The 27,460-nt window shown below is 38.9% G+C and overlaps 1 protein-coding gene across 9 annotated transcripts in view; it reads right to left on the reverse strand.

The window, feature by feature from the left end:
* FOXP1 (forkhead box P1) overlaps nucleotides 1–27,460 on the reverse strand; it is a 559,382-nt gene that overhangs the window by 311,689 nt on the left and 220,233 nt on the right. The window contains exon 1 of one of the 9 annotated variants that reach the window (XM_063114114.1): nucleotides 5,389–5,440. The exons of the other annotated variants lie outside the window; for them this stretch is intronic. The gene's annotated coding sequence lies outside the window, so the exon portion shown is untranslated. Of the gene's footprint in view, nucleotides 1–5,388; nucleotides 5,441–27,460 lie in introns of those variants that run through there. 9 annotated transcript variants of the gene reach the window in all.

Below are 27,460 nucleotides of genomic sequence, written 5' to 3' on the forward strand. Positions count from 1 at the left end.
TCCCTTATGCAAAACAGTGTGTAATCCTTTAAGAAACATTACAAGCTGCCTCTTTCTGCCCATGTAACTGGGATCAACATATGGCACAAGTGAAAAGAAAAACATTTGTTTATTAATTTAGATCAAGTTACTAACAGGGTACAGGATTCATTTCACATCCATTGACCAAATGCTCATATAATTTTTTTTAAGATGGTGAAATCATACCATCATTTTACTAAAATGTTAATATCCTTTTGCTCACTCTTCAGAACAATATGTAATGAAGTGGCTTTAATTTTACATGAATGTATCCCTTCTTATCCCTCTGCTGTCGGCCCTGAATGAGGAAAGGCAAACATTCATTGAGAAGAGTAAAATCTTATTTCACTAGGGCTGAAAATTTGAAAGTGGCACTTTGGTGTGTACTATCTTTGAGGAATTGATCCGAGGCCAATTTATGACATTTCCACAAGCAAGTGTATGCAGATTCTTGCCATTAAGATTGGAAAAAGATGCAGGCTCTGAGTAAAATCATAATTTTCATGTTTACTGTAAGAGGAAATTGGAGGTTTTCACCATAAATGCTCATCATTTGGGTGGGGGAAAACCCTAGGTTAGGGACTTAAAATTACTATTTTGCAACCTGACCAAAACCTTTATGTTTTTACACAAAACAATTCAAACTGAAAATGAAAATCGTGTGCTTTACTGCTGATGTATGTCCCCAGGACTGGTTTCTCCAGTGGTGAGAACTCTGTTTCAGGGACAAGCAGCGATAAGAAAGAAAAAAGGAACAACAATAGGCAGGTCCTTAAGGTGAAGCAGAGATCTGCAAAGCAGCCCCAATCCACACAAATAAGAATTCAGTAGATACAAAGCACAGCAATATCTTCCACACCAGAAATTTCTACCTCCACCAATCATCAAATCTTAAATGCAAAGCAAGTGAACTTTGGCATACCCTACTCAATTCAAAGCAAGAACATCCTTTGCTCCCTCTTTTTTTACTTGAGATGTTCTATAATACATGCACTCTAAACTAATTTATATATTTATCTATTGAGCTGTGTCTATTTTTGCATGTTTGGCAGTCAGACCTATAGTATTAGACTTTGCAATGCAGATGAGATTTGCTATCATATAGGCCTGGCAAACAACTGGACCTCATTAAAATTTAATTTTTTTTAAACTGATGAAAATGCCTACTTCAAATAAAGTTTTCTTTCATGCTGCACTTGAACCTGCAGAACATTTTCAGGTAAGTGCTAGGCCTGTTTCTCTGCTCACCTGTTTACACTGTATAGTATATAAGTGAACACAGAGTGAAAATAGAAGCAGGTTCACCCTCAGATTTTACAAGTGTAATTCTTTCCGTAGGGGGAGGAAATAAATAACAACAAAATTATACAATCGACTCTCCAACTTATAAGTACTAAAGCAATAGAAAATTGGCTACATTTTCACTTACACATAAAAAAATAGGCAATGGGAAACAAACTATATTTTTCTCCATTTTGAGGTTCCATAAATTTTAATGCACATGCACATTTGACCACTCATTAATTTATCTCTGTTGATTTTAGTTTTTAGAAAAAGTATACATTAGCAAAGTAATCAAAAAGATATTTCTCTAGTTTTGCTGAGAAAAAGATTAATAGTTCAACAGCTGTTTGCCATCATGTTAAATTAAATGAAATGTGTCAATATAATAGACAAGAAAATTAGGGGATAGCACTGGGGCCCGAGTCTGCATCATTACCAGCTTAGAAGAATCGAAAATCAACAACTAGGAAAAAAATCTGCATTTCATTTTTTTCCAAAACATAAAACTTCCATTTTCAAAACTATTTCTGCTATTTTTTTTAAATAACCACTTTTACTTATCAAATATATCAACTATTTACCTATATGCTTACTGGCAGTACTGTGCCAAAACTAAAATTAAATGATTATGTAAATCTTTTGAATATTAGGAAAAAAAAGATAAAAGAAATCTATTCCCTTCTTCCCCTCCAGCCTACCTATCTTCTTTTAAAAAATGCTATCAACGGGCCGAGCCCGTGGCGCACTTGGTAGAGTGCTGCGCTGGGAGCGCGGCGACGCTCCCGCCGCGGGTTCGGATCCTATATAGGACTGACGGGTGCACTCACTGGCTGAGTGCAGGTCACGAAAAAACGACAAAAAAAAAAAAAAAAAAAAAATGCTATCAACATACAAACTGCATTTTTTTTTCCTCTTTCTTTTTTAAGTTTCCTATTGGTTTTAGACTTTAAAAGTGAGCCAAGGATACAGTAAACAGAAATTATTTATTTTCCTTTATGTCATTCTCTATGTAAAAGTTAAGATCCTGTGAACACTAGAATTGTTCTGTGGCTTCTTGCCTGTTGATTGCAATGGTGTCATTTACCTGAAGCTATGTGATGATCACAAAGACCATGACCAAAACAGCAAACTTTAGCTGCCACTTCTAGGATCAGAGACTTGATGCACCTTCCTCTTCGTTCTGCCCCTTCCTTCCCTCCCCAAAGTAGAAATTTTACTCTGTAGAACCCTTATGTTACTATAATGCTCCAATGTTATATTTTATCTGTGTGATATGTAATACACAGTGCCAACTGGTATGTCCTACTTGGAACTGAGTTGCAGGTAAGTGTGGAGGTATGATCTCATTTCACAGGACTTAAAATAAACAGTATACACTTTATTTTTCCCATTAAAAGTATTTCCCTCTTTTCTGCATCAGGATTTCTGCATTGTTTCATTTTATGTAATTATGCGAAAGCGACTCTGAAGGATGGCCAACATCTTATCTCAGCCTTCAGCCCATCGAATGCTGCCTGAGAACTGACTGTGTGCCACTCTCACTGGGATGAGCAAAGCCGGCCTCTGGCCCATGATGACGGGGCAGGTTAGTAGGTCTCTGGCTAGAGGACCTCTTCTGTTTCTTGAAGTTCAGGAATGTGGTTCAAAGTTCCCATACCTCCAAGTCCTCCAATCAAATGGCATCTACATTCTTTATTTGCAAAAACAGGTCCAAAGGGGCCAATTTCCAAGAGGTTGCTGCCTCTTTAAGTAATGAATCTTAACTCATATGGGCTTTTATGTCTTGTTTTTCAATGATTTATTAGAAAACAGAAAGCTATCAACACATATTTGACTAGCTGAAAAATTATAATACACGAGTCACTTTATTTTCTGCACTTAAGAAAAAGCCACACGTAAGTAAACCCCAGAGTTTTTTCTATGCTCTTATGACTTCAAATATTCAGTCAAGTTTACAGAAAGAAAAAGGGGAGAGAGAGAAGGAAAGAAGGAAGAAAAGAAAAAGAGGAAGAACGAAGGGAATAAACAGAGAGAGCAAACAGGGGAGGGGGCAGTGGAGGAAGGAAGGAAATGGAAAGAAAGAAGAAACTGTGCAGTCTAGGTCTCTGCAACCAGCAGCGACCTTGGACACCACCCAAGCTTGCTGGTTTACAAATACTGCATTTCTTTTACTTGTCTTTATCAAAGAAATGTGCTACTTTGGATTTATCATTCCCTAAATTGCCCTCCTATCCCTGCAAGTAACATTTTGTTTCTTTTCTCCTCACCCTCTGGGGACCCTCACCAAATCACAATGCCTAACTTTGGGGGTCCATTCTAGTAGGCAAAAATCTAAAACCCTATAAATAAATTTAGCCACGTGGTGCAGGCAACCACAGCCGATGCTTACCCGTGAAATTACTTCAGGCTGGCAGCCCCCCCAGTAACTCCACGTTGGCCCATCTCATTTCAAAAAATGACTCTTGCCTTACAGAAAAGTAAAACCCTGGTCATGGTCATGTGAAAATATTTTATAGGTATCCTTTAACAGCCTTTAAATGTTGAAACCTAAAAACAATATTTGCTGTTTTCCCTTTGAAGCTCTAACAAAGCCTTTGTTTTAGATTTACCTTTAGTGTGCAATAAGAGTTAATAATCAAATCCATCCCAACCCCCACAAATGTTAAACAAAAAGATAAAAGAAATGCAAATAGCTATTGTCATGGAAAGTTAAAGTACCTGTCTGTATTTTTAAGTGAAAACTATTATCTCTATCAATCAAAATTTAAGAATACAATAGCGCTAATCACAGAAGGTGCTCCGATGGAGTTACTTTTCCTCATATTAAAAAAAAAAAGTATTTTTCCCCTTAAAAACTGAGCATAAAAGTCATATACTTACAATTAGATAGAGTATTTGTAATTTTATTATTAAAAACCTTCAGCAGCCTCACTGTTAATAAATGCTTCTAAGTCTCTAGACTGATTTGTACCCAAGAAGATCCAAGTCCCTACATATTTTAATAAGGTTGATGAAATTTTATTTAAATTTTCACAGTTTCCAACCTGCGGGGGAACAGCACACTCTTCTGTTGAAAAGAGTTACTCAAACAGAGGCAACAGTTAACTGGTAATGAAAACTCCTTCTTTTAGACACCGGACAGAATTCTTACACCCTGAAATATCTTTACATAGGACATAGCTTCCTTGGACGGTTCACCCTTGTTAACTGTGGCAACTCACTTTTGAAATAATAACATTCTACCCTCAAAAAGAAAGTAGAATACTCCATCATAGCCCAGAATGATCTAAGTATACAGTCCATCAATTTCCCTGAATCTTTTTTTTTAATTCACTTTTTAAAAGGACTGGATTAGCCCTTGAATATGGTGCTTCCTAAAAACAGTACAGCAACAAAAAATAGCAAGACCCCAGATAGCAAAACAAACAGTTCAAGATTAAAATTCCTAGAGCAAACAGTTAAGCCAGGATGCCATTATGCAGACTGAGCCTGGATGGATGTCTCCTCCACCATGGGGCCAAGAGGCTGTCATTTTCCCCCCAGCAAGATCAGATTTCCTTCCCTCCCGACCGCCTCTCTGAGCATCATGGTCAACATCTCTAGTGTGCTATTAATATCAATGAAGAGACGATTCGATTTCCACAGAAGAAAACCCTTCCTATTCCGGCACAGACCTTCGGGGAGGACCCTGGCCCGGGTATAGACAATACAGCAGCGGAGTTTCACTGCTTTCTTACACAGTTCCGTCTTGCACACTGTTTGAAGGCTTTTAGCAAACAATGGCAGCATTATCTGCAGGATAGTCACAAAACAGGATTTGTTAGGACAAAGCATAATAAAGCTGCTCTCACTCTCTTTTCTTTTTAATTCCCTCCAGTCCCCAAGAGCCTCTCTCTGCCAGTCCAAAATTCGGCCACATTTCCTAAGAGGCACCTGTACTTGTCGATTTCAACGCAGCCAGCAACTGACAACGGCCCAGGAACCAGGACCGCTTTCAGGAGGCGCCCAGAAGGGCAGCAAAGTACCCTGTCAACATTTGTAAAACGAAACAAAAGTATCAGCCCTGGCTTCGCACACACTTACCCGTTCATGGTGAGGAGGCAAAGCTTTGGGGCGGGAGAGGCAACGTTCACACAGCGGAAGAAAGTTGAGAGTTTGTAAGGGAGAAACTACAGGCGCTAGGAGCCTGCGGGCTCTCAGGGCTCCCAGGCTGGCGGCAGTGTGAGGAAGGACTGAAGGTATGTGGGCTAAACACAACAAAAGCCACTGCCTTACTCTAGATTAAATATGCAGGAAGAGGCCCCTTTGCATAAACACAAACACTCAGCAAATGAATAACTGGCTCAATCAGACGCCCGCTGTGCCTTCTACCTGTCCTCCCTCTGACAGGAGACACTGCTTGTTCCAGGGGACAGGACTAAGCAGGAGACAGTTAAATGTTATGTTGCTATAATAACAATTAAAATGAATTGCATTCATTAGTAATTAAGAACTCACTCTTGGAGAGGGAGCGGGTAAGGGGGGGATGATATATCATGCTATTGTATCTCCAGCTACTCCAAAAAGAACTTGGCATACTACAAATCGCTGGAGTTCTACTGTGGGTTGCATTTGAATCTTTAACACTGAATGAGTTTTAAACAATCACATTGTTCGGTGACAATTTAAGGTCAGAGATATACTTCTTGTTTCTCTGCTTTGTCACATTATAAAAATGATCCTGGTGAGTCTGTACCTACAGAAAGATATATTTTATGTATGTATATAAAATGTACTTATATAAAATAAATACACAGGTATGTTTTATCTGTATATAAAATGTACATATATAAAATATACACACATACATGTATATATGCGCATATATACTCACACATATAACATACTCATGCATCTCCAAAAAGAAAACAAAAAAATGCTACTTAATTACACTCTTTAGTTCACTAATTGTTTAAGAAAAAATAATTTGAGTTTTCCAAAAATATATCCCAAATGTCTGCCTTTCAAATGTCACCAATCCATGACCACTCATTTAAAAACATTATCCATATATTAGAAAGGATGCTTTTAACTAAGTGGCCTCAACCACTTATAATTTCAATTAAATAACATAATTACAGTCAACAATTTTCTCCATTTCAGCAGAAAATATGCTATACCCTCAACATAATTTGTCTTTAGAACCCAGGAATGTAAGCGGGAGGAAAAACAAGTCGGTGCTAGGCACTCGCTACTTACTGCCTTTTCTCAGCTTATGGAGTCAACTCACACTGACCTCTCACTCTATGTTCCAGCTCCATGTTGGTCTTAGTAACTTAATTATTTTTTAATAACTTTTGCAGTATTAAATGATTTTGATTGAAACATAAGACTATGTTCGTCTACTATTTTCTAATGCCACACAGTACTTTGGGGCAAATCCAGCACTGCTGTTCTATAGGATGTGTCTATATTATTATTAGGACTAAAAAGGATAGGTCACAGATCCTTCACAGACTCAGAGAATGCATCGCAATTATCCTAGGAAAGGGAAATAAGGCAGCTTTCTATTTCAAAAGCAAGTTTTATTTTATTAACACAACACTGTTTTCTGACCATATGATTCTGCTGCAAAAGTAAAAAACCATAACTGAAAAGTATTTTTTAAAATTTTTGTAGACAAACAAAAAAGCCCATTTAAAACACATATTGTGGCATAACATGGAGAAAAGGAAAACAAAATAAAAGGATTCCCAAAGCCCCAAAGAATAAAGCACAGGTTCTCTAAGAGGGATTCCCATAGAAACCAAAGATGCTGGGTTTGTTGACTATTTTGCCTTGAAATGACCTTTCAAATAAGGTGTTAGATAACCTGCTTCCACAGGCGATAGTGATCTAACATTGAGGCAAATAAACCATAGAACAAAATTTAATCAGTACATCACTGTGCAAAAGCCTTTGTCCATCCCAATGGAGCCTCTAATGACTGTTTTGGCAGTTCTGGAAGGTAGTTATGCTTCCCAGCTCATCTATAGTGTGTACTGGTTGAGCAGACTAATGGAAGTGCTGTTAGTGGAATCCAATATTAATGCTCTGCATCATGCAAACCTGGATGCAACTGAATATATTATACAATTATAGGTAGTATCTAATTCCATAGGTATTAGACATTAGATACTGTACTCTAAATTAATATTTTAATGAGGACAGTGAAATAAAGATGACAACCCAGGTAAGGGATCCATGCATTGTGGCCCAGCTAAGCTTCTTGCTGAAAGAGTGCTGGATACAGGAGCAAACGGCACAGACATAGGGATTGTGACAAAAATCCGTATGCAAGCTTTAGATGCTGAGTGACACATACTGATGCTCAGAGTCAAAGATGTCATCCTCACACAAGCGCCACTCACTGTAAGCTTGAGAGAAAATGAAGGGGGAAGGGGCAGGGCGTAGTTGCAGTGAGACCTCCAGAAAATAAACAGGGTGTACAGTTTCAAAGGCTGCAGACACAGACATTTCATTGTTCAAGCCAATTATCAGTGGAAAATAATAACAACAGATGGATTCAGAGTCACTGACTTTTCATATGCACTTCATCTCGGCGGAACAGATGATGAAACGCGAGAGCTATCTCAAAAAGGCAAAACATCTTTCAGTAAAAGAACTCTACAGTCCAGATGGGGACCTTCTAAGGCTGCTGATTATCTTCTTATAATGTTGTAAGATAGACTTACTAAAACATTTCAAGAACTGATCAGATATGATGCGTACAATGGCTTCATTATTGGAAGGAGTCGCCTCAGACTTGCGACTAAACCCGGCAGAGATTTCAATAAGGTTAGGACTGTAAGTTTCCTGTTTTCTCATCAGGGACTGCAGGTTCCAACTAAAACTGGAAATCTGTGCACAACAGGAGAATAAACCATCACCCAAGGATCCTGCATTTGTGCTCTTCTATCATTTGAGCAAAGGAAAAAAAGATACACTGCGACTGTGAAAAGGACATTAAATTATTCTGAAGCATTCCGTCATGATGGGGGCGGGGGGACTAGCTCCAAAGCAATTCCTTATTAAAAGCATTTGGTGATTTAAAAAAAAAATCATCCCTTATATGCAGTTAGAACTTCTTAAACATCCCTTGCCACAGGTGACTGCAAAATATAATTTACTTTTCAGTAGGAAATAAATACAAAATTCAATGGTGATATGATAAACAGTTCTAATAAACGCCAACCAAACACTTTGACAAAACCAACCACTCTCACTCAACTTAAATACCACCAAGTCAGGCTTGTTGATAAAACACAATAGGTAAACCACAATCTGAGAACCTGCTATAAGTAAAGGAAAAAGTTACATCTCTAATCAGACAGGCCTCATTACTGCTGGAATAACGATGTGTCTGTTCTGTCTATCTACTTATTTATCTATCTCCATCCACCTATCACTGATTCCATATTCACAATTTTGCAAAATTCTCTCAATTGACGTAAAATAAGGTTGAAATCACTGTACTAAGAAAAAGAAAAGCTGACCTCCCACTATTTGCTAACATACTTAACATTTAAAAAATATTTTTATGAACACACTGTTGACTTCACAAGTTTACAACGTAAGTAAAAAAAAATAAATAAAAAATCCAGCAAGCTTTCTTTCAAAGTACTCTGACAAAAGTAAATTCGTAGCAGAACATACAGGCACGAAGAAAATATCGCCAAGGGCAAAATTCTGCAACTGCTTTAAGAAGCAAACAAGAACACAAAAGATGTGTAATAAACCATCTGGCTCCCCTCATACTATATCAATGCCTCAACTCTATCCCCCACCCCCTGAGCCAGCCCACACCAATGCCACAAAACCAAATGGCTTCACTTATGTTTCCTCCACAGCAAATTTACACCATGCAGTTAGAATGCAAAAGTTGATTTTTACACATAAACTAGAATCCTTCAAATTTTCCCCACTTCAGTAATTTTGTCATTGTCATTACTTATTCAAAGTGGGACAAATAAGAACCTCATCGTGATAAAGATACTCTCACATGGATATATGACAGTACTTCAAAAAGCTAGTGGAAAACTTTGTGTTATCTTTCAATTCTATTTTTCCACGAACTTTATGAAGTGCCGTTCAGTCTCAAGAAAAGCCTCTGAAAGGCTTTACCTCTGCCATCTTGTGTTTTCTGTTAAAATTAGACTTTAGATGTGGACATATGAAAAAAACCCTAAACTTACTCCAATTAAAATCTTTATTTTTTCACCACTAAATTGTGGGTTGTTTCTTCCACTTATACTTTAAAATAACTGCACTAATTTTTAATCACCACTCTTGCAAGTCAGCATGTTCACTGGAACTTTTCCTCATTCAGCTCAGTCCACAGACATTTACTGAGCAACTACTGGGTGTCATAAGCTTAGTGGACAACGGACGATCAAAACCCATCATTATCCTTTCTGCTAGTAGGACCTACCTGGTACATTAAGCAGGAAACTCTCCAGCTAATAAAAAATCTTCCACACACACACAGGTAGGCTGAAGCATTTTATTTATTTAAATTAAATAAATAAAATATATTCATTTTTGCTGGCACATAAATTGATATTTGAAAGTTATAGCCTGTCCGTAGGGATCCAATTGCTTCCAAAAGGTGGGATTAAGACTTAATGGAAACCTCTGTTTGGGTAAAATCAATAAAGTATCATAAATGCTTCTCACCAAGGGGCAATAATTAAAAACATAATAATTGAGAAAAAAGATTCCTCACAGGCAAACACTAACTCTACTCTTCTACAGGGGCATGCTGGAGGCAGGCGTTCTATATCAGGCAAGAGTTCTCAGTGGGAATCAAGATTTGCAAGGCGGGGGCCGTGTCTGGTTTACTTCTGTTTTCTCACTGACATGGGTTTTCCACCACGCCTGCATCCCTCTCCACGGTCTGGGATAGGGAAGCCTTGCCTGGTTTTTAAAGGGGCTAGTTTTCAGTTCCCTTCTGGGTGTTTCTGCCCACAGAGGCCCCTGGTCTGGACAGCAGTGGTCATCTGTAGAACACACAGAGCAAATCCAGCCACCGGATGAGGGATTCTGCTAATTGTTTAAGCCTGCACTAGTGTCTGGCCACCAGTTGGCAGACACAACTCATAGCTTTCTACCAGGCTTGGGTTAGCACAGCTGGAGCCAGATGACAAGCTTTCAAAAGACATTCTTCCCATGACCACATCTGGCTCTTGGCAGCTCCAATCAGCAGCTAAACTGAATCTGTTTGGTTTTTCTGGGCAAGTTTAGGCAACTGATAAGACAAGTTCTATTAATTTTGATTGTGCACATTTCTATTTGTGACAAAATATCAGTATATAAACTCCATGAAGGCAGGGACTTTATATACCTTGCTTGCTGTATCCAAGTACAAAACAGCAGCTACAGTTGATAGGTGTTCAATAAATAAAGAATGAATGAATAACGCTAACCAGCATGTGAGTTGAACAAAAACACTCCTGTATCCTATTCCAGCTCCTCTGTTCCTACTATTATAGGTACAATGGCTAACATTCAGTGCATGTAGAGAAGCCCCCAAGTGGCTCTGTAGCTAAATTCTGCTATGCGCATGTCAACACTCAAGAATGAACCCATGCATACTGTCAGCGTAGCTGGAAAGATCTCCAACAATCCTTCCCCCCAAATTACCCCATCTCCCAGTATTACCCACACCCCTACTTTATTAGTCCTCAAACTGTGAAACTTGGCAGCTATGTGCCCAAAGTGCGTGCAAGTTGATCTGAAAGTAGAAACTTACCTTTTGGTCACGGGAACGCCAAATGATGAGGCAACTTTTCCTGGCACCCTTTCATCCCATTTCCTTTCCCATGCCTTTCTTCCTGAATTCCCTGGCATTTGCAGATCCCAGCTCCTGTCTATACTCAACTTTGACCCAATGCTAGGCTTTTCTGAAGCTCACCACCTCCCTAGCTCCCACTAGAAACACACTCAGAAATGCCAATACAATTTAGAACCAAGCTGGAGCCCACACTCCCATCTCCTTAGCTACAAAGGGGCCGATACTTATGGGATGCTATGTTAATAATGACATTGGGATAATTATAGTCCTAATGGCCACAAAACTGCCAAGTCCTCCCTCAAGAACTTGATAAAGGAGGAGGGATGCTTGATAGAAGCCTAGCATGGCTAGTCACACATGATACTACTTCCCCAATACAGAAAGTTAATGTTCCTAAAACAAGAATGGCTGAAACAGGCAGATGACTTGGACAAGCTCAGCATATGGTCTTCAATGAAACAAAGCTACTCAAAAGTATGCTAGCTGAAGTTGTTACTGTTTTCTGTCATGTAAAGTAGCAGGAGTGGGATAAGGTAATTCTTTTCAGCTAAATGTAAGTTTCTGAAAAGGGTACTGTGTCCTCTATGGAGAATTCAGGCTTCCCTTGGGAGAAGTTGCTTCCCTTGCAAAAAGTGGGCCAGGAAGACCCACCCCTAAAATGCCTCTCCTCCCTTGCTCCTGCTATTTGAAATTACTTTAAAAATGACAGAATACTTTCCACAATTTCACAATTACAATGAATGTGTACGATAATCATGAGAAAAGCAGTACAACAGGCTGCAAACGATCCACACCTATTCTTTAGCTAAAAATGGGCTATCAAGGAAAAACAACAAAAACAAGAATTTTTTTTAGAGTCAGGGAAGAATGGAAAAAAAAAAAAAAACGAAAAAGGCAAAGCTGAGGGTGTACAGGGTGAATATCTGTCTACTTAATGCTCCCTTGGAATGCCTCACTTAAAACTAAGTATTATGTAATAGAGTGCTGCACAGTATAGTTTAGACGAGGATAGTTCAGAACTTATTAGTGTATATTCAAGTGCCCAAGTTCAAAATTCAGCTCTGCTGCTTACTGGCCTTGTGAACTCAGGCAAGTTACTTAAGTTCTCTGAACCTCAGTGTGTTCATCCCTAAAATGGATTTCATTATAGCGCATAATGTGCTTTTGAAGCATAAACGCATTAACACACACAAAAAGTACTCAGACTAGTGCCTGGCACACATTGGATGCTAGATGAAATGACAGCCACTGTTATTATGACCAAGGGTGACATAACTTAAGCAAACCTGAAACTTCCTATGTCTCATTCCTGCCATCTCTGCAAGTTTTAATAATATCTGGTTGTCTGCCATGCTACAGGCTTAAAAAAAAGGAGAGAATATATGTCAGATTTAAACTTCTTAACAACATAGTGCTAAAATAAAATCAAAGTGCTTTTTCCCCCCTTCAATATTAGCTGGAGAATCACAGATTTAAAATTGGGATCTCACCTTCCTCAGTGGAAGCATGTCATTCGCTACAAAAGAGCTACAATCCAAGGTTGGCGTCAGCTGCTGGTCCTGCCAATGACCAAAAAGGACTTTGGGGAGATCTTCAAAGAAGGCAGGAGAATCTGGTCTGGAACCCAAAGGTACTGAAACATTTTCTTGTACTTTTCAAGTCTGTGCATATAGATTCTGTTACTGATTTAGGATCTTAATCAGTTTGTTTATTTTTTAAATGCCTTTCAGCTCACCTTTAATAACATGTTTCTTTGACTTGGCTGAACTATGCCTCAGAAGAATTACAAGCGGGAATACGGCTGGGTAAAAGGTTCAGTGAACTAATCCACACCTGGTCCATGTAAAAAAAAGGCTCATATTTTCCATATAGAAACAAGCCTCTTTATATGAACCAGCCTTTTATTTAATTGCTAAGGCACTTTCCATGCCATACAACCTTGGGTGGGGAAAAGGCCACAGAACCACCTCATGGTCAAATTTTATCAGGGAGAGAAATAGTAATAATAACAAATGAAAAGTACAAATCTCATTCAGAATAGGAAGTGGTAAATTCATTTGATGACCATGTCTTCCATGACCAAAATTCAGATTTCTTCTGCATCAATTGCGTGACCTAGACTTTTAAGTGGAAGGAATAGGGATTAGATAAGGAAAATCTCCGATGAGAAAGAATGGAAAACACTTTAGAGCTGAAAGGTATCTTTGAGGTGTCTGGTCAAGCCACTCTGTCACTGGGAGCTCATTCAGTGTGTGACCAAAGTCACACAGGTGGTGGGGACAAAAGCAGGGACATAGCCTCTGAACCCCAACAAACGTAGAAAGGCAATGACTAGAGAATGTAGCCACTGGATACAGCAATCATGTAAAGAAGAGATTTTGGAGCAGGGTCCTCTAAATAGCAAAGAGGCCACAGAATGGAAGAAGGAGTCACAAGTGTCTTCGCACAGATTGTGCCAGTCCCTTGCATCTGAAGCTAGTTTCGACAATCTCACAGTCATTCACTTCTGTGCTCTAGGCCTCTTGGGCTTGCCTCTCAGTTTTGTTCCTAAGAAAATTCCTTTGACTCAACTCCAGTTTGAAGTAAGTAGAAAGGAGAAATCTGCACATCTTCATTAAGAGGTAGCATAGTGAAGTAGAAAGCACATTTCCTTAGAAGACAAGACAGTACAGCTATGCTCCTGTACTCACAATAACTCAGTTAGAATTTGGTAAGCCCTCCCCTCCCAGGCCCAGGCTCATCACTGATAAAAGGAGGGATACTCAGGAATGACGTTCAATGCTACACAGTGGTCGTCTGAACAAGGTGTTCAAATGCTGAAACACTGCATACTGGCTGGGAAACAGCCCTTGCCACAAGCCTTCTGAGTACACCGTTGACCATTACCCTGAACTTCCCCAAATCCTCCAAGACACAGAAAGCTCCCCAGAGCCCTGCTCTGGTGCTTCAGCTAGTGGTCATCCAGATGGCCACTGCCTGGGCTGTACCCATTAGCTATTTTGACTATCACCCCAGATGCCCTGAGAAGTCTTCTTCCAAGGTTATGAAGCAGGACCACCAGGGCCCGTTTATGCCCTGAGGAAGTCACTACCTGAGGCCCGTGTGGGGCCCAGCAAGAGACACGAGGTCTCGGGCAGGCAGGACAGTGGACTCGCGAGAGACCTGCCTTCCTCCCCAAGTAACCTCCCTCATGTGGGCACCCGGATGTGGGCCTGCAGTAATGAGGCAAATCAACAGAATCTCCTTAGCGCTAAATTTGTTTCCAAAAGCTGGAAAGAAATATAACATGGTGAAACCACTCTCAAAGTGAAATCCTGAGCTCTGAAGGAAATTACCAACACACGTAATCAAACTATATTCACCATGGAAATTCTAATAGCTCATACTTTTTACTCTGCTCTTACAACCCCTTAAGAAAAGGAATATTTCTCTATCCTATGTTCCAAATTTCCACAGTAGAGCTGAGGCATTATCCATGCTGAAATGTATAGGAAACGGGAAAAAAAATCCTATTATTGTTGTTTCCTTCCACCCTCTGTACCTTCTATGCCACTGTTACTCAAAAGTCACCCAAACATCTTGCTGGCTGACATGACGCCATGCTGACACTTGATCAGGTGTGGGGTACCACATGGCATGAATAAATACTTATCCACGACCACATATTAAATGGGAATTCGCAAAGGCGGGCTCCAGAGACAAAGACGTTTCTATATAGAAACATTAACTAAGAATTTAAGTAAATGGCCCCACTGGAAAAAAAAAAGTTCTGAAGTAGCAATATAAACTATATTTAATAGCAACAAAAAATATTTTCCTTTTGGGAAAGCAATTTGGACTTCTAAAAGTTACTGCCTTTCACATGACTGAGTACAGTATGCCTGAATTCTTTCATTTCTTAAAACACAGATGCTAGGCCCCAAAATTCTACTTTGTGAGAGTTAATTTTTTTTAATGAATCTTCCCCCAAATACAATACTCAAATAAGAAACTATTTTGGTAACGTCCCCCCCGCCCCAACAATTGTTATTTTCTTAAACGCTTGAGGATAACACATCCCAAAGAACATATGTTCCCAAGGAAGAAAAAAAAACAGGCTCTAGAACTAATACACAATGAAAAATAAATTTAAAGCAGCCTTCTGGTCTGACATAAGAATATAAAAATGATATGAGCAAGAACAGCTTAGTTTACATACTTTTCAGTCACAGCTGCTGCTCCGAAACCACAATACCTTTAAAATGACATTTTAAGGAAACAGATATGGCATGGCTTTAGCCATAGTTAGATGTAGCTAACACTGAATTAAAGGGACTTTTCTTTTTGTACACATACTTTACATAACCCTGCACAATTAAGAAGAAAAGAGTGATTCATTTTAAAATAATGTAGTAATAAACAGAATGAATTACAAATAATTCTACCCAGCAAGTTTTTTTTTTTCTCTTTTTCTTTTAAAATCATCAGACTTAGACATCAAAACAGAATTTTGGGGACAGAAAGAACAAATCCCCTCTTCTTGGTTAATATTTAATTGGTTGCTAAAGATTTCTTGGAGAGGATCTCTGTACTTCCAGTGACAGGCTCACAGGAGGCTCCTATCTCTGCAAGAGATGCAGACACTTCCCTGAATAAACGAAAATAACATACAATTAAATCAGACTATTCAATTAATAAATTACTTCAGTGGACCTTGCAGGCCAAGTCCTATTTAATTACGTAATTTAAAAAATATTTGCACATTGCAATCACCGAAATTGGCTTTGAGGTTTCATAATACACACTTAACACTTCAGTTAGAGAACAAATTTATTTAATAAATGCAGGCCTAAGTGCTAGAAGGCCCTACCACTCAAACTGCAAAATCACTTAGCACATCCTCAGAAAAAGCAAATAAACTTTTCCACTATTTAGGCGTAGGCTGCTGTTGAATGTCAGGAGAGGCTGGCTGATTTTTTTGTGTTTTCTCTGTCATGTGTTGCTTGTAAATGTGACCATTTTGAGAGGTGATTAGAATAGAGTTAATGCACAAAACGGTTCCAGTTAAAGATAACTTACAGATAAACTAAGGCAGAAGATGTCAAGGACCTGGTAGTAAAAACCTCCTCACAGTAAAACAAAGAGAAATCATATTAGCTCCCCATTTTTCACTTCTTGGAATACCAAAATACACCATAAATTAACGTGGTTACTGAGCATAAAGTTGCATTCCATTAGAAAAGCACACACAAATTTAGGGGTGAGGACGACACTCATAAAAGGGATAGAATTACATGGTATCCAAAAAGAGGGCAGAAACACTTTAGAGTGACTATATTTCCTACGACTATACTGGGGGCCATAATGTTGCCATTAAATGAATTTTCTAGAAAACCACTTGATCGCTTTGGCATTATGACTTTGTTTTGCCTTCATACTTTGATAGAAATCTTTGTCAAACGCATACACTTTCAGACAACTATCGCCTGCTTGATACAACAATGACCTCAGAGCTTTTTGAGGGGCGTGGGGTTGATTCTCTCTACACCAAAAGCCCCCGACCACCACAACAAGGGTTATTTTGTTGTTGTTGTTGTTTGTGGGTCTTCTCTTTAAAGATCTGTCATGTCCAGTCAAGCCTGTGGTGCTTCCTTCCTTTTGCCTGCTTCTAGAAGCATCTATGCTCACCTCCAAAAAGCCACCAAGTTGCTGCTAACTGCTAGTTTGAAAGGCATCTGAAGTTCTGAAAATGTTAGTATTTTAGATAAGATTTAAAAAAAAGATTCTGGAATGACTTTGTAATCTCTGTTCAGTTATGAATGAGCCATGTCCCCTTCTGTCTCCTCCCTTTCAGAAACTCCTGGAAAGAGATGTCTACACTCCGTGTCTTCACTCATTCACCTCCTAAACATCCTTCAGCCCTCACCATGCCACTGCGAAACCTCTGTTGCCAAGGTCATTCCGTTTTCATCCCCTCCTGATTTGGTCCGCTGGTGCCATTTGACAGGGCTTACACCCTCCATTCTCAAATAGTCCTTACCTCCAAGCGGTCTCCCTGTGACACAGACCTCCATTATCTCCCACCTTCTTCACCATTCTCTTCTTCCGCATCCTGGTTCTTCATCCATGGGCTCCCCCTCAGGGAGTGCTACCACTATCCACTCAGCTACTGAGGCCAAAAGACACCTCCTCGACCACATCCAATAACCATATCCATTCCATTCTGTCCATCATCCCAACTCACTGGCGCACACAAGAGGGTCTCACATGGATGCCCACAATTGCCTTCTGCAGGCTCTTTCCTGCCTTTGGATTTTCTTTCCTCAAACCTACCCATACGGAAGACAAACTAATCTTGTAAAATGCAAATACGCAAAATTCCTTCAACTCCAGGGAGTTTCCCCCACTACATCTTAATAATGCTAACATTGGGACGCACCTAAAAAGTGATGTGGGGGCTTAATATTGCATGCTTTCCACATGCATGTCCTACCCCAGCTTAAAAATTTCTTAGCTTCCTAAACCCAGAGAGTCAAGTTGAAATGTTCAAAGGTATTCAAAAAGCCCTTCTTGATGTAGGCCACTGCTTGGTCTCCTGGTCCCACCTTTTTGCAGCTCCCTGACTTCCATTCTACCATCCATAGACACTCGTATACCGCATGCACTCAGCCATCTTTAAGCCGCTGCTCAGATCCAGCCTACCAGCACATCACTCTGCCCTCCTTCACCTAAAGAAGTCCTGCCCATCCCACATGACTCAGACATAAATGCCACTTCCTCCAAGAAACCTTCCCTAGCCTCTCTTTAGATCCATGCCCCTGTTATTTGTTCCATTTAGACACAGTGCTTATCCTAATATAGGAATGATTCCATTTTATTATAATGGTCTATTTAATCAATAGTTTCTCCTTCTAAGCTGTATGCCCAGGCTGTAAAAGGCATTTAATAAATCTTGAATGAATAAAGTAAAGTTGATGAACACTAGTAAACAAAGTCCATGACAATAATCTTTCCTTCTTTGGTTCCTTCATAAAATTAACTCATTTCAGTCTTAGTCCCTCTCCCTGCTACAATTATTCAGCAATGTAGGGTCAAGCAGATCATGTCTGCATAACATTTGCTCACACCTCTGAAGATAGAAGAAATGTATCATGGCTGATATTTATGTGAATGACTGAGATATAATTTGAACAAAAAACTTTAAGTTCCCTTGAAGTCAAATCACCTTACTGTTTCATAATACGGTGCAAAGGAAATAGAATGAGCAAGGAAGCTATAAGAATTTAATCAAATCTACTTCTTATAAATAAGAATTTAGATTCACTATGTACCAAAAATGTAATTACCCTCCCCTTACTAACGGTGACCTAATTTAAACTCTGCATGAAAAAGCTTTCAGATTATAAGACAACTTTGCATTAAGGTTTTAGATGAACCTTAATACCATTCCCTGTCCTGGACTGTGGTCTGCTTAACTTCAACTTTAATAATATCATCATGCATCCCACCTCGAGCAAATCAAACTTTACAGTGGTCTTCAAAAGAGTGTGGAAGAAAGACGTGTCATGGGTCAAACCAGTGACCCCCAATCTTTGACAGATTTGGTGATGGAGGTAAAACAAGAAACCTGGTGCCAGCCAGCAACAGCCCCAGGCTCAACAAATGGCATCATTTAAGTGACCAAAGGATAAAAGCCAATCTCTGGAAATGTGAAACGACCAGATGGGCTCTACATTACACATAAGGCAACAGAACATTCTCTCTGGGGTTCAGGTATTCAGAAACCCAGAACTAAAACTATCAGAAGAAATTTGTTGCTTACAAGGTAATTAAAAGTAACTGGCAGACATAATACGATCTTATTTTTCATGATTATGACTTGGCTGAGTCACTTAACTTCTCTAATCTTCAATTTCTTCACCTGTAAAATGGAGTAATAAGACCTATATGACAGTAAAATGTGATAACATGCATTATACTCACAGGCAGGATTTTTCATTTGTGTATGTGTATGGAGATGTGTAAACTAGAGAAGATAATGATTTTTGATACAATTGCTACATCATTCATTCATTCATTCATTCATTTAACAGATTAGTGAACACCGCTCTGTGCCATATGGAAAATAAAATATGAATAAAACTTGGCCCTGGCCTTCAAGGAGCTCATAGTCAAGATCTGGAAATAGTAGTCACTAGCCACATGTGGCTATTGAAATCTAAATTAAATAAAACTAAAAATTCAGTTCTTGAGTTGCACTAGTCACATTTCCAGTGTTTAAGAGCCACATGTGGTTAGCGGCTGCCACACTGGATAGTGTAGGTAAAGAACACTTTCATCAATGCACAAAGTTCTATTAGACAGTTCTGGTCTAGAGGGGCAAGATAAGTGGGTAGGTAAATTTTAACAAACTGTGATAAGTGACAAACTGGCAGCAGAAAAGGTTTTTGAATGCAAGTGATATCCCTGAAAGACAGATAGGTTTTGATTTTCTAGAGCACAGATTGTGATTTTCTAGAGCAAAAGGAGGAACCAGGTGGAGCAAACCACACATGCAAAGGCGTGAAATCCTCAAGGGGCATTCTGAACTCCAGGAAGGGTGAACTATTCTCAGTGACTGGCATAAGTACATTGGGAAAGCAGTGGCCAGAGATAAATGCGGAGGAGTGGTTAGAATCCAACTCTGAAAGCCTCACCCGCCAAACTAGAAGAAGTTTGGACTTAATTCAGAAAACAAAGATACTGAAGCAGTAAACCAACCCATCAGATTTGTTTCACAGAAAACTAACATGCTGACAAAGTAGAGCAGTGGTTGTCAACTCTGGGGATACACATGGGAACTCCTCCAGAAAGCTTTTTTAAATGCTGATGCCAGAGTTCTGACCCCAACTGAATTAAATCCATTTCTGGGCATGGGGCCCAGACCTCAGTAAGTTTTAAAATCTCGAAGTAACTAATGTGCAGTCAGGGTTGAAAACCAATGGAGATGACAAAGAACTGGGATTGCGATTAAGCTAGAATGAAGAAGTATGAGGGGGAGTCTACTGCAATAGTCTTTCCAAGAGATAACAGGGACCTCCACTGACATAGAAACAAGGAGGATGGAGAGGAAAGGACATCTCTAAGACAGAATTAATATGACCTGGAAACAAAGAATATGAGCAATGAGTGAAGAAAAAACAGAATATAACAACTTCTATCCCACGGCAATAATGACCAAAATCAATCGCTTTGGAAGTTGGGCAAGTTTGGGAGGGGAATAGTGTACACCTAGCTCAGCTTTAGATGCACTGCCTGCTAAGCTCCTCAGAGCAACTCCTGGAAGGTCCAGGAGGCTGGAGAAAATATTAGGCTGGATTCTGCGAGAGAAGTCAGGACTTGAAAGTGGGACACAGAGGAGTTTTCAAGAGCACTTGTGGAAATCTTACAAAGTAAAAATATTTTGTATGTTAACGACTCTAATCTGCCTGGCATCACCAATGGAACACAGAGCTCCAGTCACAGCACTACCACTTACTGACTGTATGACCTTGAACACATCACTGGTCTCTGGGCTTCAATTTCTTAACAGTAAAAGAATGGGGTTGAACTAGAACTAGATGCTACCAAGGAGCTCCACCAATTTGAAGATTCTATGATATATTCTGAAGAGCAGAGATTATACATATAATGTAATAATTTCTATCATTTATATATACATTAAATTATATAAAATTACATTTATTTATACTCCATGAATATTAATATATTCCTGAGATTATATACATATATTTAAAAAATAATAGATTCCAAACATTACACACATATATTTCCTTGTGTCTTAAAGATAGTCATCAAAGAGGCACACTCAACATACTGTTTTGTCCTCAGCACCAATTTTGTTCTGTTTTTCCTTTGCAATGATAAAGTAAAGTGTTGCGAACTCCAGTGCCCACAGGGACAGAGGGCCACATTAATGAGTAGAACAGTCCAGAGGAGAATGGCAAACCCAAGGCCATGCCCCAGCTCAAGGGGGCAGCGATTACCCAGCTCCAGGCCACAGCTGCTACTGGGAACATGGGCCACTTCTCTCACAAAAGCTGGAAATCCAGAATTGCTTTAGGTGTAATCTCTTGATATTTAAAATGCTGGCATCCAACTCAAATTATTTTGAAATGTTATGCAGACCAACCACAACAGGTCTGAGGCTGCCAGCTTGTGCCGTACCCTAAAGTAGGCCAATCTTCTGTGGTTTTCAAACCTTAAAAACATAACACATGCATAAAATAAGAAAGAAGTCCTCTTAAGTCTCTGAGACAGTTCTGACCGTTCGTTTCAGTCAAAGTGAGTTTGACCAGCAATATCAGCAATGCACTTGTAGCTACCTTTGCACTGAGTGCCTATAGAGAAATATCCTGCAAATGACATTATTTTGTATGAAACATCTGTGGGGTTTGAACAGTGAACAGAACATCTGATAAATGAATTCTGTATACCAAATATCAGGCGGACTTTAACACTTAGTGATAAATGTGATGATTTATACTCTGAGGATAGTAGCTACATATCCCTTATTGTATTCAAAACAGAAAAATATTTAGCATCAATATCACTCAATTTCTTGCTTTCAAACAGAAAGCAAAACAAAACCTCTCTTTTCATTAGGGTTCTTTGGTACACACAAGCAGGAAAAGGCCAAGCGCATGTGAAATCTGCCATTAGCCTCTTCTTCAAAGAATGGCAAAATGTGATCTTCTGCTACCAGAACACGCTAAGACCAGTGCTACAGTGCGAAGGTTAGGAGGCACTGCCAGGAGAAAGGAGTCTGTGTTCAGAAGAGTTGTCCTGTACATACCCAACGGAGACTCAATGGATGAGAAGTCCAAGAGAAAAGCAGAAAGCGAGACCCAGACAAAAAACAACAATCCAATAATAATTATAATAAAACTCCCAATTATAGCCAAAAAAACCTCCTGGTGGCAACCTGGATTTTGTCTCATTACGTGACGACCATGATGGCAGAGCTACTGGTGTTCTAACTCTTCACACTAAACCTGCAATAGGTTCTTCAAGAGGGGCAAATGTGTTTTTAAAGAATGGAAGGAAGAAAGGGAATTTGGAGGAGGTAGGTGCTTCACATGATTTCAGTTTGTCTAAGTAGAACGCAATAAAAGCTTCCTCCTCTAAAGCATCCGTCTTGAGAAAGGCTTTCTTGTCAGGCTCACTGGTTGGATGTCTTAGGTAGCTAAATATTGTTTTAAGCAAATCCCTCACCCCACTAGTAGTTGGGGGAAGGGAAGAAAACAAAGGACATAGGAGTTGGGAGAGATGTGCTGTGACAGACTGTTTTGTACGGAAGTGTCAACGTGAACTCCAAATCTGGAGGGATCTACAGGAAGGGTAGAAAGAGATGGTAAACCAAACTCTGACAGCAGCAGGAGGAGAAGAGGTCATTAGAAATCAACACTTAATGTGTACCAGGCACATTACACTGTTCCCATTTAACAGATGAAGAAACTAAGGCCCAACAAGGTAACTACTCCCAGGTCATAAAGTTAATAAACAGCAAAACCTGGAGTTGACTGCCACTGTCCATTCTACAATACAATCTCTCAATGACCATGTTCTACTGTCTCCCAAAGTTTAAGACCACACGGCAACGCTGAACAAATGCAGGTAAAGACCAAACCAGAGGTGACAAGAGGCAGGAGGCATTTAGAAATGCTTGTGAATGGAACTATTTGAGGCTGACTTGATGGATCAACAAGGGGACTGGTTGAAAGGAAGAAGGTGACAGCCTTGTTGTCACTCCAAAAAGGGGAGTGAGGCAGACTCACTGTATTAAAATAGGTTTCCTGGCTTCAACAGAAAGGTCACTTGCTTTCTGTTTCAGTCAGCTGCAGCAAAATTAAACTGCGTTTAAACATGTACCCACAAGTCATGAAATTTGACCAACGATCAATTTTTCAGACAAAGTTACAAAGAGAGCAAATGACCTGCTGGAAAAGATAGTTCAATTCTATCATACATAAGTGTGTATGCATGCACGTGTGTATTGATGATGACAAATTATATCTGAATCTCAAAGTACCTCTAATCTAACTCTAACTCTCTTGCTAACTATAATTAGGTCTTTCAAAATCAGGTGCACATATATGTCTATATTTTTATTATGCAGATGCAGCAACATTTTTCTGAACCAGAAATGTGCCCCCAGGACATCCCCCCAACTTTCCATACGTGAGAGTAGTCCACACAAGTACCTCAAATATTGTCACCTCAAAAACTACACCAGAAAGTTTACTCACTAGAGATGTTTGAAATTATTTTTCATTGTTGAGATAAGTAGTGTTCCAGATGCATGGTTTGCTGAAATGACTGTGAGTGTCCAAACCCTTGCATTAAAGGAGGCATACGAATCTGGCAAGGTCCGGTCGGTTAGCTCAGATGGCTAGAGTGTGGTGCTGATAACACCAAGGTCCAGGGTACCAGCAGCTGCCAAAATGAAATACAAACAAACAAACTGCATTCAGGGGTTTAGATCTCATTTGGTACTATGAGAGAACTCTGTCACTTCTCAACTAGAAAGCTGGCTGATCCTACAATCAAAATATTATTGTTTGTCCCTCACAGTACACCTTTCACAGAGACACCTGCTGGAGTATTTGAGGGCAGCAAAGAGGGACTTCAAACTTCAAAGGAACAAGATGATAACTTTCCTGGGCTTCCTAATGCATCTCTGCCCATTAGGCAGAATTCTGGCTGAGACTTGCCTTCAATGCAACCTGACACATGGTAGTGAGGGCATCAGAAGAAGAACTGCATAAACCTGTCTACCACTAGTCATGGTGGCTATGATACTGGCTAAGAGAATCTGACAGTTTGGGAATGGCCAAATAGGCGTAAGTGGGTTCTCAATAGCCTCCACCTGTGGCTGACTGGGTTTCTCGGACCTGGTGCCATCGGATCAGCTGGAAGATGACCTGATCAATCCACTTGGTGGCAATGGCTGAACCAGTTGGAATGGAAGATCCAGCCAACCACCGAGATCGCCTTTCACTAAGTCTAGACCTATTAAATGTCACAACACAGAGTCGCCCCAGGGTTTCAGCAGAATGTAGGGGGGAAAAAAAAGGATATTCTCCCAAAGCACTGAAAAAAGGTGATAAACACATTTGTAGGTGGATCAGATGGGGATTACAATGATGAGAATTTGATCATGGTTTGAGACCTAACACTTTAATATAGCCAGTACTGAGATCAGTTACAGGGAGATGTCTAGGTATAATTTTAATAACATGTACCACTGTGGGAAATGGCAGCAGACATGTTCCAAAACAGTATATATAATCAAATGAACATTTTAACATTTGATATTGAAATAAGGTGATTTTTATTAACACGTAAATGTTCATTTGACACCTTTCAAAGAAAAGAACATAAAGTTATACATCCTCTCATAACAGAAATCTTCCCCCTCCTTCTAAGCTGAAGCATAGAATATCACTTCTCAGACTGATGTACACCCAGCATAAATTGCTATGCTGTCTGTGCTTAATTTCCATTGCTTTCTACTTTTTCTTCCTTGGGCAAAGGTTTTGTTAGCTCTAAAAACACGATGATCCCACATTTTTCCTAGGGCATTTCCACTTTCTTTTGATTTTAATCTTATCAATACAAAGAACTCACTGAACATAAAATATTGTGAAATACGTCACTTTTGTGTTTTTATATCATATAATTAAGGTCTCAAGTCAGGAAAAAATCCATTGTTAATATCATCCAAAAGATGGTAGTCCACAAATTTTTAGTTTCGAAAGCATCAATACTGACCATATGAAATGACAAAAATAAAGAAGTGGAAGTTACAGGTTCAGCAAAAAGCCCTATTTTTGCTGTGTTTACTTGAATCCACAAAACCTCAGAAGAGAGGGAAGAAATGGTAAAGAATCTGTGCACAAAGATATAGCTGAAAGAAATTTGCATTAAATTCTGTCCCAATAGCACTAATTGTTGAACAATTAAAACATGAATGCTCAAGAATAACAGATTGGTTTAGTAAATTATGTTATATTCATATAACAGTGGAATATTATGCAGCCATTAAAAATAAGGTTAGGGGAAATATTTGGAGATATGGAAAAATGGTCTTGATAGAGCATCAGTAAAACTCATATTACAAAAAAGAAGCGGAGGTAGAAGCATAGTTTTTGAATCTAGCCAAAGCTCCACATAAAAACAGAGCAAATAGAGAGCAAAACCAAAAACTCATGGACAAATTTATAACAAAATCAGGTGACCAGGTATCACTTCAAAGACAACAATACAAAACAGATGTGGAAAAGGTAACATGAGTCGCAAGTCCTGTAGAGTAGCAGTATCTATGAGGGAAGAAACAGGAAACAGCAGGGAAACAACAGAGCAATTGAAGGACCTGAGAAAAAGAACCCCCCAAATTGACAATAAGTACTAAATGGAAAGTGTGGTGAGCCCATTAAAAACAGCAGCTGAATCTGGGGGTGGGGTATTTCCCATTCCAATAAAGGGTCAGTGCAAAGGGCCCATATTAAGAAATGTATTAAGAGTTGGGAGTGGTCTAGGGCTTATGAACTCAAAACTGAGCCACTGGGTCTCCATTCTAGCACAGGATGACACACTGAGAAAAAAACTGCTATAAACAGAAACAAAAATTTAAAGGGCAGCAAAAACCAAAAGGAAAGAAAGAGAAGGTCACAAAAAGGTGGAGAAGAACAGAATCACAATATTTTAGAAAGCAGGCCAGTAGCCCAGGAGTACAAGCAGCCCAGGAGTACAAAGCAGCCCAGAAGAGGGAGCTCTATAAAGTCAGAAGAGCAATCTAAATCAAGCTTTTCTGCTAAACAATCAGAAAAATTACTTCCACATAAACAAAGCAAGAGAAATTATTTGAGGTCAAATATTAGGCAAAGTTATAAGAAAGAAAAAAGAAACAGAATAACATACTACAGAAAATGAAAGCACACACCAGAAAGACAAGCCATTACATGTCTGTAACCTATTATTTCAAAGTAAGCTGAAAAACATGAAGAATATGACATAAGGCCTGAAATAATAACAGAAATCAAAATTAGATTAACTCAGAAATAAGGAAAGAATGAATCTGAAAAGAAGAAAAAAATCATTTTAGAAATGAGGAATACACTAGAAGGATAGAGAACATATAGGTACAACACATAATGCCTTAAAAGAACTAAAAGGTTAAAATGAGAACAATTTTAAAAATCAAAAAGAAATAAGGAGAGATAAAAAGCATTTAAAGGAAAATGTCGAATATTGGAGATAGGTAAAGACGATCCAACATACAGAAAATAGGACTCCCTGAAAAGAAAATCAAAGGAAGGGAACTGTCCAAATACTTAAAACTGTATTTCAAAGAAACTTTCCTGAAATTTAAAAAAAAAAAATTCTAAAACTATATATTGGAGGAGGACACTGCACACTTAAACGTATCTACCCCAAATGACCAACACTGAGACATATGCTAGTAAAATTACTGGACTTGAGATTTATGCCACAAAAAAATAGAATAATGTATTTAATATACTCAAGGAAAAAATGTGAACTAACGTTTTAATCCAGAAAAAATTATGGTTTAAGTATAAAGGGTACAACGAACTGCTGCCAAAATGCAAGAATTCAGAGAGTATAGCACCCATGAGCCCTTCATGAGAAATCTAATAGAAAATGAGGTTGGGACAAAACAACTAGAGATGTTAATATAGAACTACTGTTAGGCATTGAATATATTTACCTATATTACTAAAACTAAAAGGGGTTAACATGGGGAGAGTACAGTAGAAATGGTTATATGTCCCAAAAAGGCAGATATAAGACAACTATTAAAAAATAATGGAGAGACTAGGGATAGTATATGTAATAAAATGCTTAACTCTTTTTGGTAATCATAACTGCTGGTGGTGGTATTAGTATTGTTATTCTGAGACTATTGTATGTGTATGGTGAATAAATAAGCAGATGGGCAATTATGGGATATTCTAATCCTCTCTTCCCCTGTGTTTTTGAGAACCAGAATTGTCAGCATGGAAGAAAGTAGATAAAAATGCAGTAGATAAAAGGTTAAATAAAAACCCTGCGATCTTGAATGTGAAATGGAAATATCAATATAAACTTATGAGGCCTAGACAAAACGTCCAGCAATAACGAGCATTGTTAGCACTAAGACAATTGCCTTGAAACATAAATTTCCACTAAAAGAAACTAGAATTTCTAACATAAATGGTTGATTTCACTTCTCAGGTAAGAAATGTGCAAAGTGAATCTGAAACATCCTGTCATAACAGTGAACAAAGAAAATATCAAAAACCAGTGAGGTGATGTCAGGATGGA

This window comes from Cynocephalus volans, chromosome 11 (assembly GCF_027409185.1).
Source record: "Cynocephalus volans isolate mCynVol1 chromosome 11, mCynVol1.pri, whole genome shotgun sequence".
NCBI classification, from domain to species: domain Eukaryota; kingdom Metazoa; phylum Chordata; class Mammalia; order Dermoptera; family Cynocephalidae; genus Cynocephalus; species Cynocephalus volans.